The sequence below is a fragment of the Bos indicus genome, chromosome 6 (genome assembly GCF_029378745.1).
Source record: "Bos indicus isolate NIAB-ARS_2022 breed Sahiwal x Tharparkar chromosome 6, NIAB-ARS_B.indTharparkar_mat_pri_1.0, whole genome shotgun sequence".
Classification (NCBI taxonomy): domain Eukaryota; kingdom Metazoa; phylum Chordata; class Mammalia; order Artiodactyla; family Bovidae; genus Bos; species Bos indicus.
Genome location: NC_091765.1, coordinates 43,900,190 through 43,916,037, shown reverse-complemented (window position 1 = coordinate 43,916,037; position 15,848 = coordinate 43,900,190).

The window sequence follows — 15,848 nt, the reverse complement described above, 5'->3', positions numbered from 1 at the left end:
TATTATATTTACTTGGAGCTGGTATACTTGGTGACAGCCTTAGTGCCCTCGGACATGGCAAGCTTGGCTAGCTCCCCAGGTAGCAGCAAGCTTACGGTGGTCTGGATCTCCCTGGATGTGATAGTCGAGCGCTTGTTGTAATGCGCCAGGTGTGATGCCTTGCCAGCGATGTGCTCAAAAATGTCGTTGACGAAGGAGTTCATGATTCCCATGGCCTTGGACCAGATGCCAGTGTCCGGATGGACTTGCCTCAGCACCTTGTACACGTATACGGAGTAGCTCTCCTTGCAGCTGCACTTGCACTTCTTGCAGTCCTTCTTCTGGGCCTTGGTCACAGCTTTTTTAGAGCCCTTTTTAGGGGTTGCTGCTGCGGCTAAGTCACTTCAGTCGTGTCCGACTCTGTGTGACCCCATGGACTGCAGCCTACCAGGCTCCTCCATCCATGGGATATTCCAGGCAAGAGTACTGGAGTGGGGTGCCATTAGGAGCAGACTTAGCCGGTTCAGGCATGTCTATAATGACAACACCCAACAACACAGAAAGATCTGTATATATGTGTTAATATGCTTTATTTGTTCTTCTCTGATTTATATCACTATTTATAACAGGTTCTAGGTTCATCCACCTCACTATAACTGACTCAAATTTGTTCTTTTTTATGGCTGAGTGATATTCCATTGTATAAGGAAAAATCAACTTACTTTAAAAAATTGTATCAATTGATTATAAAAGAAAATGTTCTATTGTTCATAAAACTATTTTCTTTTTTCATAGAAAGTAACTATTGACTTAAAATTATTGTTGTATCACATAAAATAATATCATATGCCACTAGCATCCTGAGTCCCTGCCTTACTTTGAGAAAGCTAGAATCTTTATCTTCAACTCCAGACTATATGAAGGATGAACTTGGGCTCTCATTTTCTGTCTGACTTTTTTATGACACTCGATAATCAGTTGGCCTGAACCCTAAATTATCTTGCTTGATTTTATTTACCTGGTACTTCTATTTGTTATTAGGAATTTCCACATTCTCCACCCAGTTCTGTGGTCTAGTTTGAGTTCTGTTTTCAATAACACTTGGTTTTAAAGTTAATACAGGTCTAACATTCTTTGCCACTGCAAAAGGCAACCTTCCTACCCAGTGTTCCGTCTTTTCCACCTCAAAGATTTAATTTCCCAACCAGAACTATTCATCTATAGATCTTCCCACCAGGCACGTGGAAGCTACAAAGGAAAAAGAAAAATGAAGAAATGAAAACATTCTTAAATTTGTCAACTATGAACCAAATACAAATCTAGATGGTCTATAAACTTGAACCCATTCAGTACTCTCAAACCATTCACTGCAATCCCCAATTTACAGGTAGGTAAAACGCGCTAAAAAGAATGTGGAAAATCTGCAGAGGCAATGCATGGCTAAAGCTGCCATGCAAACCAAGTTGCATCTGACAATAAAGTGTGTGTTTCTTTCAGTAAAAATCCTGTAGGAGAGAGTCCATTGGCATTTCAAAGACATGATATGCAGAGTTGATAATCCCTCTTAAACTGACAAAAACTCAATCATTTTTGTGATTCAAATAGCTACAAAATATATGTGTTTCTGATTCAAGCTGCACTTAAGGTATGAAAAGACTGTTTTCAAAGAGCCATTTAATGTTCAAGAGCCTTATAAATAGGATCAGGAGACTCAAGGTGGCTAACTGAGAAGATCTATTTCTTGTTTCAGTCTTAAATGTGCTGAAATGATACCCAATTCATAATGGTACTATTGATATGCCTGGAGGGTAGAATCCTGTGACTACTTAATCTCATGTTCCCTCAGAGCAGAGGACTGAATAATCTTTCATTGTGTGAGAGCACCATAATTCACCGGAGCAGTTCTTTTTGGATATTTAAGTTGATTTCCTTTCTTTGCTTATATGAATAATCATATTATTTATTAGTTTTAAAGTTCAATTTGATAGGTAAGGATGATATTTCATTTTTAAATTGATTTATCATTTATGAGTTTAAAAGTAGTGTGTATAAGAGACATTAATTTCTTTCTTTATATTTTTCAGTACATATAATTCAACATCTATTTGTTTGGTTTACTTTTTCTCATTGACTTGCTGGCTTCATGAAGACAGAGACCTTGGTTTTGCTGTCCAACGCTTTATTCCTAGATTCCACAATAATACCAGGTACAAAAATAGGCAAAACTAAATAACAGAGGTCTACTGTGGTTTACCAAAGAATTTTGTCAATGATTGAATAGAACTTTCCCTGGAATGAAAAGTTACAGAAGCTAGTACAAAATTTGAATGTAAAGTTCATTTTTCCTGGTCATCCAGACCTCAGGCTACGTGATTTCTGGTTGTCACATCGATATTACATAGCAGGTGTGGGTCTGAATGTCTGCTTTCTCATTGTAAACTATTAACCATAGAGAATCAAAGAGAACATAAAAGTCAGATACTTCTTCTTTGGGCCTTTAAGTTTTGAATTACAAAATTTTCTAGAGAAGTGAGAAATGAACAAATGAATAAGTATTTATATTAAAATAAGAAAGTCCAAATTGCAAAAAGAATTTATGAGTTATGAAGAAGAGACAACTGAAAAATGAGAAGCTGTTATATAGATTAACATTTTACCTTTTCCAAAATTTTACAAAAAACAAAAAATGCAGAAAACATAAATGTTCTAAGTTCTGTACACTTATTATCTCAGCTTATCCTCAATGTAATCTAATTATCCCCTTTATTCAGATGAGAAAACTAAGCCACAGAGGGTTTTAAACATAATACAAGTGCTCCTAATAGTCAATGCATTAAATAAATCATGGCATAGCCACACAAGGTAATCAGATGAATTCAACAAATAAATATTAATTGACATGGCAATATGTTCAATACATTGCTAAGTGAAAAAGCAGATATTGATATCACATTGGCTGCATGATTAATTTATGTAACAATTTCCCTACGTTCATCTATGTTTCTATCTATGTTTCCCTTTGGTAAGATTCATAGATCATCTATTTTTACATATTTCCATTTACATAAAGAAATATCTGGAAAATGTTTTCAAAGTAACAACAGTTTATTTCTTAAAAAAATTGGTGTGGTTAATTTTGTATTGATAATTTTATGGATTGCTTGAATCTTTAACTGTTTTCTCATTGACAAAAATATGTTGCTTTTCAAGAGAAATATTTAGTACAGATATGAATACAAATATGTTATAAAACATTGTGTATTAATGTTTCACGTTTGTATGATATACTTAATTTTTATGTATATCTGAAATATATATACAGTCTAGAGTTAACAGTATTTACGTTTTGTAGGCAACTTTAAAAATATTTATTTATCTGCATTTTGTAGTTTTTCTTCATATTATACTCATGTAATAAGCAGTAATACTGACCCATAAATACATTCAAAACAAAAATGTCAGTCATACATAGCCCACACAGTAATGCTTTTTGATGTGTAAACTCATTGAACAGAGATGTTATATATGTTTCTTCAAAAGTAGCCTTAACAATTACTTCTGTGTCATATGTGTCTGTAAAGAGTCCCCACATTGGACTTGTCTCCCTTTGTTCTTTGTCCTTACCATCTGTACATTTTTCTTCGTTCTGCATTTTTTTCAGCAGATTCTAGGATTTAAACTTATCATCACTAATTCTATAGTGTTAATTCTGCTCTTTATTGCTTTTAATGCAGATTTCTATTCTATTATTGCATTTTTAATCTCCTTATAATCTTCCTTTATCACGTCAAACTCCTGTTTTTATTTCCACCTGCCTCTCAGCCAACTCCCCTCTTATCTCAACTTATTTTCATATAATCTCATCTTTCATCTCTTTATTCAGAGGCTGTAGTTTTCATTTCTATTAAGATTACAAAGCAGACAATTTCTGCAACTTCTATTTCCTTTAGTGACTTTTTAAACTGTTCTTTTTCTGCATCTTGATTGCTTTTTCTTCCTTTTAATGTGCACAATATTTTTACTGGAACAATTTATTTTTCTGTTTTCAGTGTTGTTATCTTTAAACAAAGGGGTATCTATTGGTTGTTGACAAGGACTATCATTTCCTTCTACTCAACCCTATATTACAGTTAAAATCTTCTTCCCATATCTTGAGCAAAAGGTTGGTTGACATTTATGGCTCAACATCAAATTGTGGTGTCTAGTGGTCAATGGTGACGTTGAGGTATTTAACATCTATTCTTGAGGTATCCTTGACTTGCTGTGAAGAGGAAACATACTGTAATAATTGGGATATTAGATGTACATATGAAAATGATACATTCAAATTCTGGGTCTACCAATTCTTAGAAGAGTCATTTAACCTCAACAAGACCTACATTATCTGTAAAATGAGCACTATAATAGCATATACATTATGGTATCATATGAGCATTGATATTGATAGTAACCCACTCCAGTATTCTTGCCTGGAGAATCCAATGGACAGAGGAGCCTAGTGGTCAGCTGTCCATGGGGTTGCACAGAGTTGGATGTAACTGAAGTGACTTAGCAGCAGCAGCAGCAGCATTGATATCAAACGTGTATTGTACTTCAAACATTAACTCACATAATCATACCAACAGTTTTATACTCATTTTATAGGTTAAAAAATTAAGATAGCAACAAATTAATACATTTGCCCAAGGTTACACAGCTTGTAAGATGTAGAAATGGCATTAGAATCCAGGCCACTTGACTTGCAATAAGTGCTCTATATTTAGCATCTGATGTTTGTTTGTTATCATTATTACTAGGTGGAACATGTATTCATGGATGATTGAAAGTAGTGAGCAGTTCTTCCATTGCCTGAAACAATAGAGGCAAAACTTAGAGTTCCACTAACATAACTTTTAAAAAATGTTTTCTTTTCACATTGTATTCTAAGAGGAAAATTTGCTGTAGCTTAACTTCTCTGCCTATGGGTGTGTAGAATTTCTGAAATTTGTAATCTCTGAAATTGTTTAGAAGACATCCAAACTGGAGAATGTGGAATCTGGAGTGTAATGTGTAGTGTGTATGTGTATGTGTGTGTGTGTGTGTGTGTGTAGTCCTTCTCATATGATAAACCCATCACTGACACACACATACACACAAGAGCTACTTTAAAATCCATGTCTCATGTTCTTTTGGATAGGGCTATGGCCATGCAATGTATTTCTGGTTGGTGGTTGTCACAGATTCTTTTCTTCTGAGCCAAGGCCTAGGCGAGTGTGTTGATGCGCCTCTGTGTCTTTCACGCCGGCAGTTTTGCTCTCCTGCAAGTGACAAGGTATATGTTAATGTCACCTGACAATTGTGTTTCTCTTTTCCACTCCATGAATATTATAATTAGAGGAAATTCCTCCAAGATTTTGGCAGTAGATTAGTTGTCAATCTTAGTTTCTTGGTTTATTATGCTCTCTCATTTCTTTCTGTGTTTTCCTAGGTATTTATGATGAAGATCACAAAGTCTAAGATGGGGAATGTACTTCAATCACTTTCTTAAGCTCTGCTCTCTCCTCAATTCCACCCCTGCTTTCTAACAATACACACACACACACACACACACACACACACACATGCACACAGTTGGAGAACCTGAATATATATTAACGTCAATGTAATATAACAACGAAGAGAGTAATGTTAATATTTTTTGAAAAATAGAATAAAGTCTTTGAGAAACCTTGCTATGTGCCCCTTTGTCTGTGATGGAAGGAGAGTCTAAATCTAAATAAAAGATACAGATGCAGATAGGTTTGTGGACTGGAGGGTTAAAAATGTTTGGAAATTTTCTCTTCCCAAAATCATCAGCGAAAAAGTAAAATACGAAGCCATTCACAGAGAATGAGAGAGGTTAAGATTGGATTTACACTATTAGAGCCCTGGCAAAAGACTGTAAAAGGTACTATTTGAAATAAAGAAGAGCCACAATTGTATTAGGGTAAAGATCTGCCCAGTGTGACAGGCAAAAATAATGGCAGCTTAAACAGAGAAGTGTATATCATTTGCATGCAACAAGCTCAGCATAAGCAACACAGACTTAGTGGTCTCACAGTCTTGGGAAACAAAACTCTTTCTGTCTGCTTGCTCTCTGTTTTGCTTTTACTGAAATCATCCCAAATCATTTCCCATCATGTCCACATTTCAGGCAAAAAGCCGGAGGATGAAGACACTAAGGACAACAAATTTGCTGATTTTAAAGCCACTCATAGGGAGTTGAACACATTCTATTATAGACAGCTCAGTGTGGTCACACCAGCTGCAAAGAAGGCTGGACACTGTAGTCTGGGCAGCCACATGGAGAAAGCAATGGCAACCTAGTACTCTTGCCTGGAGAATCCCAGGGACAGAGGAGCCTAGTGGGCTGCTGTCTATGGGATCGCACAGAGTCAGACAGGACTGAAGTGACTTAGCAGCAGCAGCAGCAGCAGTTCCCTTATAGGACTTCCCAAGGAAGCGCTAGAAGTAAAGAACCCACCTGCAAATGCAAGAGACGCAAGAGATGTGTTTAATCCCTGGGTCAGGAAGATCCCCTTGAGGAGGGCATGGCAATCCACTCCAGAATTCTTGCCTGGAGAATCCCACGGACAGAGGAGCCTGATGGTCTACAATCCATAGGGTCGCAATTCCCTTACTAAAGTAGGAATGTGAGAATGAAAATTGCAGAAAACGGCATTCTATGTTCTAGTCAATAGGGACCATAGATTTACTGGGTCCAACCAAGCTGTGAAGGGAGCCAAATTTGCTTTTGGAAGGTTTTCTCTTTCCAGTCACCCTCCACATCCAATGTTTTCATGATTTTCCCCAGATGCTTAGGGAGTTTATGTGCTATGTGGGGCAGGAAAATTAAGCTCTAGCTCTGCTTCCCATTTTTACTATTCTTTCAGGTTTAAGCAGCTGACCTCTGCTTGGACATTTTCAGAATAAGAACTCAGGACTCCACTGGATTGTTGGACAGTTTTCATTTTTAGAATTTTCCTTTTACAGTTAATTGGATGATGTTATAAATAAGAATATGCAGATAAAGTCAGCTGCATATTCAACAATCATTCTCCCTTTTTCCCCTGCTAACAAACTCCAGTTTGTTCATGTAGTTCATGGAGATCCTTTGACTGCATGGTATTTAGACTCTTGCTCCAGAACTCAATATGAGTGATGCAGTCCACTTATCACTGTAATATTTCCCTTGACCAGACATGTTACCCAGTTCTGAGACAATAGGAGAAACTGAGGAAATAGTAACTGGAGATTTTTCTCCCAAAATTAAAAAAAAAAAAAGTAATTATACTAACATTATTGGCTAAAGAGTGCCAATTTTTTAAATCAGGGAACAAGAGGCAAAATCAACTATCAGCTTAGTTAGACTGGTTGAGTACCACATACACTGATGCTCTACATATGCAATCTTATTTGACTGCAGCAATCAGATTTAAAACTTGGAACTCAGCTAGAAACCAAGGAATCAGAGTCAGTGCCTGGGGGCAGGACACACACTGACCTAGCTGCATTCAAGAGAGTATTTCAGGATCTAGAAGCACAGTGATCCTAGAGAAGGTAGAGAGGGTTAAAGTGTTCAGAAGGTTAATGCACAGACAACATGAAAGAGACAGTTAAGGAAATAAGGGTACATCTAGTAGAGAGACCACCAGGTAGAAAATTCCTGCTGGATGACTCACAAGGAGGCTTAAAATCTTGTGGGTTTGTGAAATCCAAAAGTGGAATTCTAGTTTTTATGAGGCCTCCTTAAGTCTGTATACAGCAAGATGACCCCACCAGTGAAGCTGAGGGAGCAAGTTACCAGACAGAACTTAAGGAAGGAATTTAGGTACACAACTATCCAGGGGCTTGGTTTCTGGAACCCAAGTCCTAAGAAAGGGCAGCATGTGTTTGAACTGGGTATGCAACTCTTTGAAGTCTGAAAAAAGTGAAAGCGTTAGTTACTCAATTGTGTCCAACTGTTTACAACCCCATGGTTCCTCTGTCCATGGAATTCTCCAGACAAGAATACTTGAGTGGGTGCTGAGCTGTGTTGTGCTTAGTCACTCAGTTGTGTCCAACTCTTACTTGAGTGGGTATCCATTCCCTTCTCCAGGGGTCTTCCTGACCCAAATTGAACCCAGTTCTGCATTGCAGGCAGAGTCTTTACTGTCTGAACCACCAAGGAAGCCCTCTTTGAAGTCTACTTTTTCTATACTAGAAAATCTGGTTCCCTGGGCTCATTCCCTGGTTTGGGAAGATCCCCTGGAGAAGGGAATCGTTATCCTCCCCCACCCCCCATCCCCCGCCCCCGGTATTCTTGCATGGAGAACTCTATGGACAGAGGAGCCTGGTGACCTACAGTCCATGGGGTCACAAACAGTTGGACACAACTGAGTAACCAACACTTTCACTTTGCACTTTTCACTTTCTATATTGGAAAACACTGGCACAGAAACATTATCCTCTCCCTCTTCCTTACTCTTCATCTCCTCTCATTTATTCCAGGACCAACTGTGTCTTGATCTTTGATTTCATTTTTTGCTTCACTGCACAGCATGCAAGGTCATAGTTCCCTGACCAGTGATCGAACCCATGCCCCTGCATTAGAAGGGCAGAGTCTTAATCTCTGAACTGCCAGGGAAGTCCTCTTTGACTTCATTCTTTACTTTGCTTTTGCTTCTACCTTTAAGAGATTCAGGGCTTACACTTGACTCTCAATACTCCCTAAATACTTTGCCTCTAATATTCTTTAGATCTTTGAGTTTTTTGCTTATTGTTTGCTTTCTGGCACCTTGCAATGTAATCCCCAGCCTGGATGTAGTTCTATGTAGCTGGTACCTTGTTCAGGCTTGCCTGAGCCCCCATTTGAGTTGCATTTGATCAAGGGTCAGGCAGATTGGGGTCATCAGGTAGTGTTGTCTTAGCTTTGTCACTTTCCCCAGATTGGGGATGGTGTTTCAAGAACCAGTTTCAGAAATAGGGAAGACTCTTTCACGGTTAAAAACTGAGGTTCCCTGCCTTAGTGGTAGAAAACAAACAGGCAAAGACCAGTTGCTAACCAGTGTTACACTAAATAGCCTTCTGAAGACCCCAGTGACCTGCTGAGGAGTAGTGGTTGCTTTTTTCAGATTCCCACTTTGGGTTGGACATTTTTAGCAATAGAGAGAAAGGAATGTTTTCCTTCCCTGATTATATTATTTGAGACAATACCAGAGGCTTGATACTCCGCTTGGCATCTAGTCATATCATCCTGTCTTGTTCTACTTGTCAAACAAGTTTGAATGTGTCACCAGCATCCTGACCAATTCACCCTGCCTTGTATTTCTTGGCCCCGGACATCTGGAGAGTTGAGGCCCTGCCATCGGGCCTCGAATTTTCATTCCCTTGAAGTCCCAGCAATGGCATGTCCCTGTTTGAAAGGAAAAGATATTGGATATTTGATCATCCCATCTCTGAACTCCCAATTCTCAGTCACATTTCATTTTCTCCTTCAAAAATGATTAGGTGCTCTGCTAGCAATGGCCTTTGTGCTCTGACCTGGACATATCACTATGTTATCTGGCTTAACTTGCTCATATTTTTCTGTGTCCCCTTTGACATCAATAAGTTATTCCTGTTCTCTTCCCTAGTACTCTCAATTCCTTTTTCATTCTTTCTATCTCTTATCCTCTTTCCCTCCTGTGTATGCATATACCCTATATGGCAATTTCCCCCTAGTGGTGGCAGGAAAGAGACAGAGAAGCTATTGCAAGCTTTCTTTCCAAGATTCATAAATTCATAATTACATTTCAACAACAACAAAAAATATTGATTGCTAAGCATTTTCCCAGGTCTTGGTGATAAAGTGATTAAAAAGACAATTCTCATCCCCGGAAGAGCTCACAGTTCTATGCAACAATCAAAAGCAAAAAAAAAAAAACCCCAAAAACAAAAACACAACAAAACAACAACAACAGAGAGATGCATAAACAAATACAATACAATGGGGTAAATATTATAGAAGAGTTATGCATAAAAACTCTTTCTGGAGAATAAGCGAAAGCTATAGACTAAATCCAAAAATTGAATGCCTTTCTGCCAATATACTCAAGAAACTCATTGCAAACTACAGAATGCTAAAAATAAAGATACTCTGTTTTATTTGTGAAAAAATTGTCCTCAAGACTTGGGCCCAGGGTCACTTAACATGTTATGATAATGCTTGGATCTTCTGTATCAAGAAAATGAACACTAGTTTCTCCTGTAGATAAAGGCTCACAATCCAGTGGCTTAATACAACAAAAGGGTCTCCCTCCCTTCTTTTGAAACTGAAGCAGGCTAGCTCGTCTTCATCCATCATGTGGATATGCCATTTGCAACACATGAGCTCCAAAATTGTTCTAACAAGAGAAGAGAGAGGTAAAGGAGACATCAGTTCAGTTCAGTTCAGTCGCTCACTTGTGTCTGACTCTTTGCGACTCCATGAACCGCAGCACAACAGGCCTCCCTGTTCATCACCAACTCCCGGAGTTCACTCAGACTCACGTCCATCGAGTGGGTGATGCCATCCAGCCATTTCATCCTTTGTCGTCCCCTTCTCCTCCTGCCCCCAATCCCTCCCAGCATCAGGGTCTTTTCCAATGAGTCAACTCTTCACATGAGGTGGCCAAAGTACTGGAGTTTCAGCCTCAGCATCAGTCCTTCCAATGAACACCCAGGACTTGTCTCCTTTAGGATGTACTGGTTGGATGTCCTTGCAGTCCAAGGGACTCTCAAGAGTCTTCTCCAACACCACAGTTCAAAAGCATCAATTCTTCAGTGCTCAGCTTTCTTCACAGTCCAACTCTCACACAAAGGAGACATACTGGTACTTAACTGCCTTGCCCTGGAAGTGACAGATGTCACTTTCTCTCAAAATTCATTGGCATACACAAGCCTTATTGCCCCGATATGAGAAATGTATTAGAATATATGAGATGTATTGAGTGCAAACTCTCTTTGCCATACCTTACCTTCTGTGGGAATCCTACCATCAGTGGGTGTTCTTCAATGAATGCTGCTGGAGATGGTGGTAGAGCAGGATGATTTGGATGGATGAATGGACAGATAGATGGATAAATGCAAGTTACCTTCTACCTAATCAATCATTGTTAGTTTACCTGATTATCTCAGCTAGGCTGGTGCTTATTTTCTACCTTTCTTTTTCAATCCATTGACACTGACACTCTTCAGCTGAAGGGCATGACCAACCTTGCGTCCAGTGGAATCCAGAAGAATTTTGATACTGCAGCATGGGACATCATTGTGTTAATCATTTTGTGACTAGTACTGCAGAATAAAACGCCTGGCATAGTAAATAATAGCATTAGAGCTGTCTTTGAAAGAAAAGGTCAATATTATACCTGCATGATGATAGGAGAGATTAATATACTCTTACTGTTATTAATAATAGTAATTAGATTCTATTGCTTTAGCTGATCTGTAGGTCCCATTTATAGGAACAGCCTAATGTTCTTCCTGAACATGACTTGGCATATTTCACCAATCATTGCATGCACTGAAAATCGGTGCCAGGATCATTTTATTAGCTTTTTGGCACTTGGATTTTGTATTTGTACTGGGCTTACTTTTTCACCACTTAAACAGTTAGCAAGGATTTTTGTGTGAAAAGCTGAAGACCTTTTCATAGTAGCATTTCATATTGGGGTGGGGGGGATAACTGTAGATCTTTGTATATTTTGCATCATTTAGCACAGCCGCTGTTCAAATTAAGAGGACAGGCATCCTTGTCAGGACAATTAACACTTGCAGCAGAAGATTCTTCTTAGCCATGGGGGGAAAAAGTTTAAATTGAGGTTGTCAAACAAAGAAGCTTCCTCAGTATTGAAAGCAGAGACAGGAGAGAGGAAAATAGAACACTGGCTGTTTGATGACCAGATAACCAACCCCTTTTTGTTATGGCTTCTCTCTCAAGATCACTCTTAAGTACTGTCCAAAAGGTTTACAGAAACATAAAATGTGCCAGGATGAAAAATGCTTGTTTAAAGGCAAAACACATGCAAAGTAGTTTTAGGAGTTCCCTCATTCCATTCAATCCCCTCCATGCTCTCCTCTGCTTTGGAAACTTGCACTAATATTTCCAGTTTTGGATTAAGGCACTAACAGCCTCTATTAAAATAAAACAGTGTTACCTAGCAGGGATAAACCACTTCCTCTTTATCATTAATGTCTTACTGTGAATAATTAAAATGAGATTTCTTCCCTTATGAAGCCTTAAGAAATAATAGTGGTGATGTTTGAAAACTGAAAATTGATGGCATGCCAGTTTACAATGCTAACTGAGTTATTTATTCATTTGTTTCTTAGGCTAATCATGTGTGATAAGGTAGGCAGAAGGGAGGGTTCTTCTCATGAAACAGAGGAAGCAACTGAGGCTCTGATAGGTGAATGAATTCAAGGATTAGATTAAAGAGTAAGTAAGCTGTGGGGAGGGGGAAGGAGGTAGGAGGAAGAGGAAGTAGCATAGAGGAGAGTCACTTCTTGCTGGACTGGAGGGAGCATATTGAATATCAAAGGGGAGTTTGAGAGTTTGGAGGGTCTTGAAGACAGTTATATTAGAGAAAGAGGTTACTAACAATAGTTGCATTGTCCACCTTTTCTTAACTGTCTTTTACTTGCTAAGCACAGACTAGAGTCTCCCACACACTATTTCATCCATTTTATCTTCTCTATAATCCTACAAGGTGAATTATATTCCAAATTTGCAGATGAGGAAACAGGGGTCTGAAAATTAAAAAAATCTTGCTCAAGGTGACTCAAGTAAAAGCGGCAAAATATTTTCCCATTCCTAAGCCCCACGTTCTCAAAGCCACATGCTACCGAGCAAGAAAGCAAACAAAGAAAAGGTCATGGCAGGGCCTTGAAAACAAATTTCCCTTCCTTCACATCTGTCTCAGGCTTGGCTTCTCTGCCCTTCACCTTTCCATTAACTCTGTAATCCTGCAAAGAACAAAAATTGGATCACACCCTGACCAAAGGGAGGGTTTAAATATTTCTACCTGGATACTCTTTTTCAGCTTTCAAAGTTTCTTACCTCCTTTCAGACTTGTACGTGGAACATTTCACATGTTTATTTCAGTCACTTTTCTATTGTTGTTGAAGTAAAATAATGAGTTTGGCTATTTTTTTTTTTTTTTAGTAGCAAGGCAGTTTTTCCTCCCTTATTGAGAAATATGACTGTCAGCTAGTTCCCTCCTCTGTCCAAAATTACCCCCAATTATCTTTAGATGCAAAGTAGCCAATCAAAAGTTTCTGACTGGATTCTTTTCCCAAGCAAGAAGTCATTAAGGGCAACGAGTGAGTGATATAACAGAAGACAGGCAGTTTAACTTCCCCTTAGCATTTGCTAACATGGTTGCGGTAAACCCGAATTACACTCTCCTTGATTGAAAGGTGGCCACCTCTTGGGTGAAATATGGCAGCTGGCTAACACTGTACATTAATAAAACATGATCATCTAAGAAGCAGCAGGTAATGATGAGCTGATGTATTTAATTGACAAGGCAGACAGAGGCTCAGCGAGCTCAGGGGTGTTTTTTGAATTTTCATCTCTCTTTTGAGCAACCTTGAGCAGGCTGCTTAATTTCTCCATTACTCAGTCTCCTCATCTGTAAAATGGGGATAATAACACTTACCTAGGTCACAGAGGCATCATCAGAATTAACTAACTCCTGCAACGTCCTCGGAGACCCTTGGATAAATGGTGCCATGTGATTACAATTTAGTATCCTTATTATTCTGACACTTGGCCCACCAATCAAACGCAGTTTTAGCTGAACTGAATAGAGCGATGGATTCTGCAACTGTATTCAGTGGCAGTTTGCCCTGAAGATAAAGTCTGTCACACACAATGTGTCCCTAGAGCAAGCTTAAGCTGGTAGCAGTACTGATGTAGGTGATCTGCCTGCCAGGATGCACAGGGGCAGTTTAACTAGAGCTAATTATGGCCAGCAACAATGCCAGAGCCAGAAATCACTTCTGATTCTGATGAGAGGTTCAAAGAAACTATTTCTAAAGATAATCAGGCAGAATTTTCAGGCACCACTGGTATGGGTAGCATACTGAAAGATGTCAGGACACCTCAAATTTCAGAGGAAGGGGACTTCAACACTATTCTAGAAGGGAAGAGAATCAGAGAGAATTGTTAAGCTTGCAAACTGCCCATGGTGACATTCATCACTTATTTATCTTGGCTATTTTTCTGACAGTTGCCCAAATACTGTTTGTTTGTTCTTAGGACAGAAATGAAGGAATGGAGGGTGTTGGCAAGCAAGACAGATTTGAGATGGAGCTCCCAACTTCACAGGGGTCTCCCTGGTGGCTTAGCCAATAAGAATCAGCCTGCAGTACGGGAGACCATGGTTCAACACTTGGGTTGGGAAGATCCCCTGGAGAAGGGAATGGACAGAGTATTCTCACCTGGAGAATCCATGGACAGAGGAGCCTGCCAGGCTACCATCCATGGGATTGCAAAGTCTTAGACATGACTGAGCAACTAAGCACATATGCTCAACTTCACAGGAGTTTTTGATCTAAGAGAGAAGAGAGAGAGAGACATATGTAGACAATACATAGAGATTAGAGGAAGTAGATGGAGATCTAGAGGAAGTAGATAGAGATTAGAGGAAGTAGATGGAGAAGCTCCATACAGTCAGCAAAAACAAGACTGGGAGCTGACTGTGGAGTCAGATCAGATCATGAACTCCTTATTCACAAATTCAGACTTAAAGAAAGTAGGGAAAACCACTAGACCTAAATTCAGGTATGACCTAAATCAAATCGCTTATGATTATACAGTAGAAGTGACAAATACATTCAAGGGATTAGATCTGATAGACACAGTGCCTGAAGAACTATGGATGGAGGTCCGTGACATTGTACAGGAGGCAGTGATCAAGACCACCCCCAAGAAAAATAAATGCAAAAAGGCAAAATGGTTGTCTGAGGAGGTCGTACAAATAGCTGAGAAAAGAAGGGAAGCGAAAGGCAAAGGGAAAAAGGAAAGATATACCCATTTGAATGAAGAGTTCCAAAGAATAGCAAGGAGAGAGATAACAAAGCCTTTCTCAGTGATCAGTACAAAGAAATAGAAGAAAACAATAGTATGAGAAAGACTAGAGATTTCTTCAAGAAAATTAGAGACACCAAGGGAACATTTCATGCAAAGATGGGCTCGATAAAGGACAGAAATGGTATAGACCTAACAGAAGCAGAAGATATTAAGAAGAGGTGGCAAGAATACACAGAAGAACTATACAAAAAAGATCTTCATGACCCAGGTAACCATGATGGTGTGATCACTCACCTAGAGCCAGACATCCTGGAATGCGCAGTCAAGTGGGCCTTAGGAAGCATCACGATGAACAAAGCTAGTGGAAGTGATAGGATTCCAGTTGAGCTATTTCAAATCCTAAAAGATGATGCTGTGAAAGTGTTGCATTCAATATGCCAGCAAATTTGGAAAACTCAGCAGTGGCCACAGGACTAGAAAGCATCAGTTTTCATTCCAATCACAATGAAAGGCAGTGCAAAAGAATGTTCAAACTACCACACAATTGCACTCATCTCACACGCTAGTAAAGTAATGCTCAAAATTCTCCAAGCCAGGCTTCAGCAGTGGTGAACCACGAACTTCCAGATGTTCAAGCTGGATTTAGAAAAGGCAGAGGAACCAGAGGTAAAATTGCCAACATCCGCTGGATCATTGAAAAAGCAAGAGAGCTCCAGAAAAACATCTATTTCTGCTTTACTGACTATGCCAAGGCCTTTGACTGTGTGGATCACAATAAACTGTGGAAAATTCTGAAAGAGATGAGAATACCAGACCA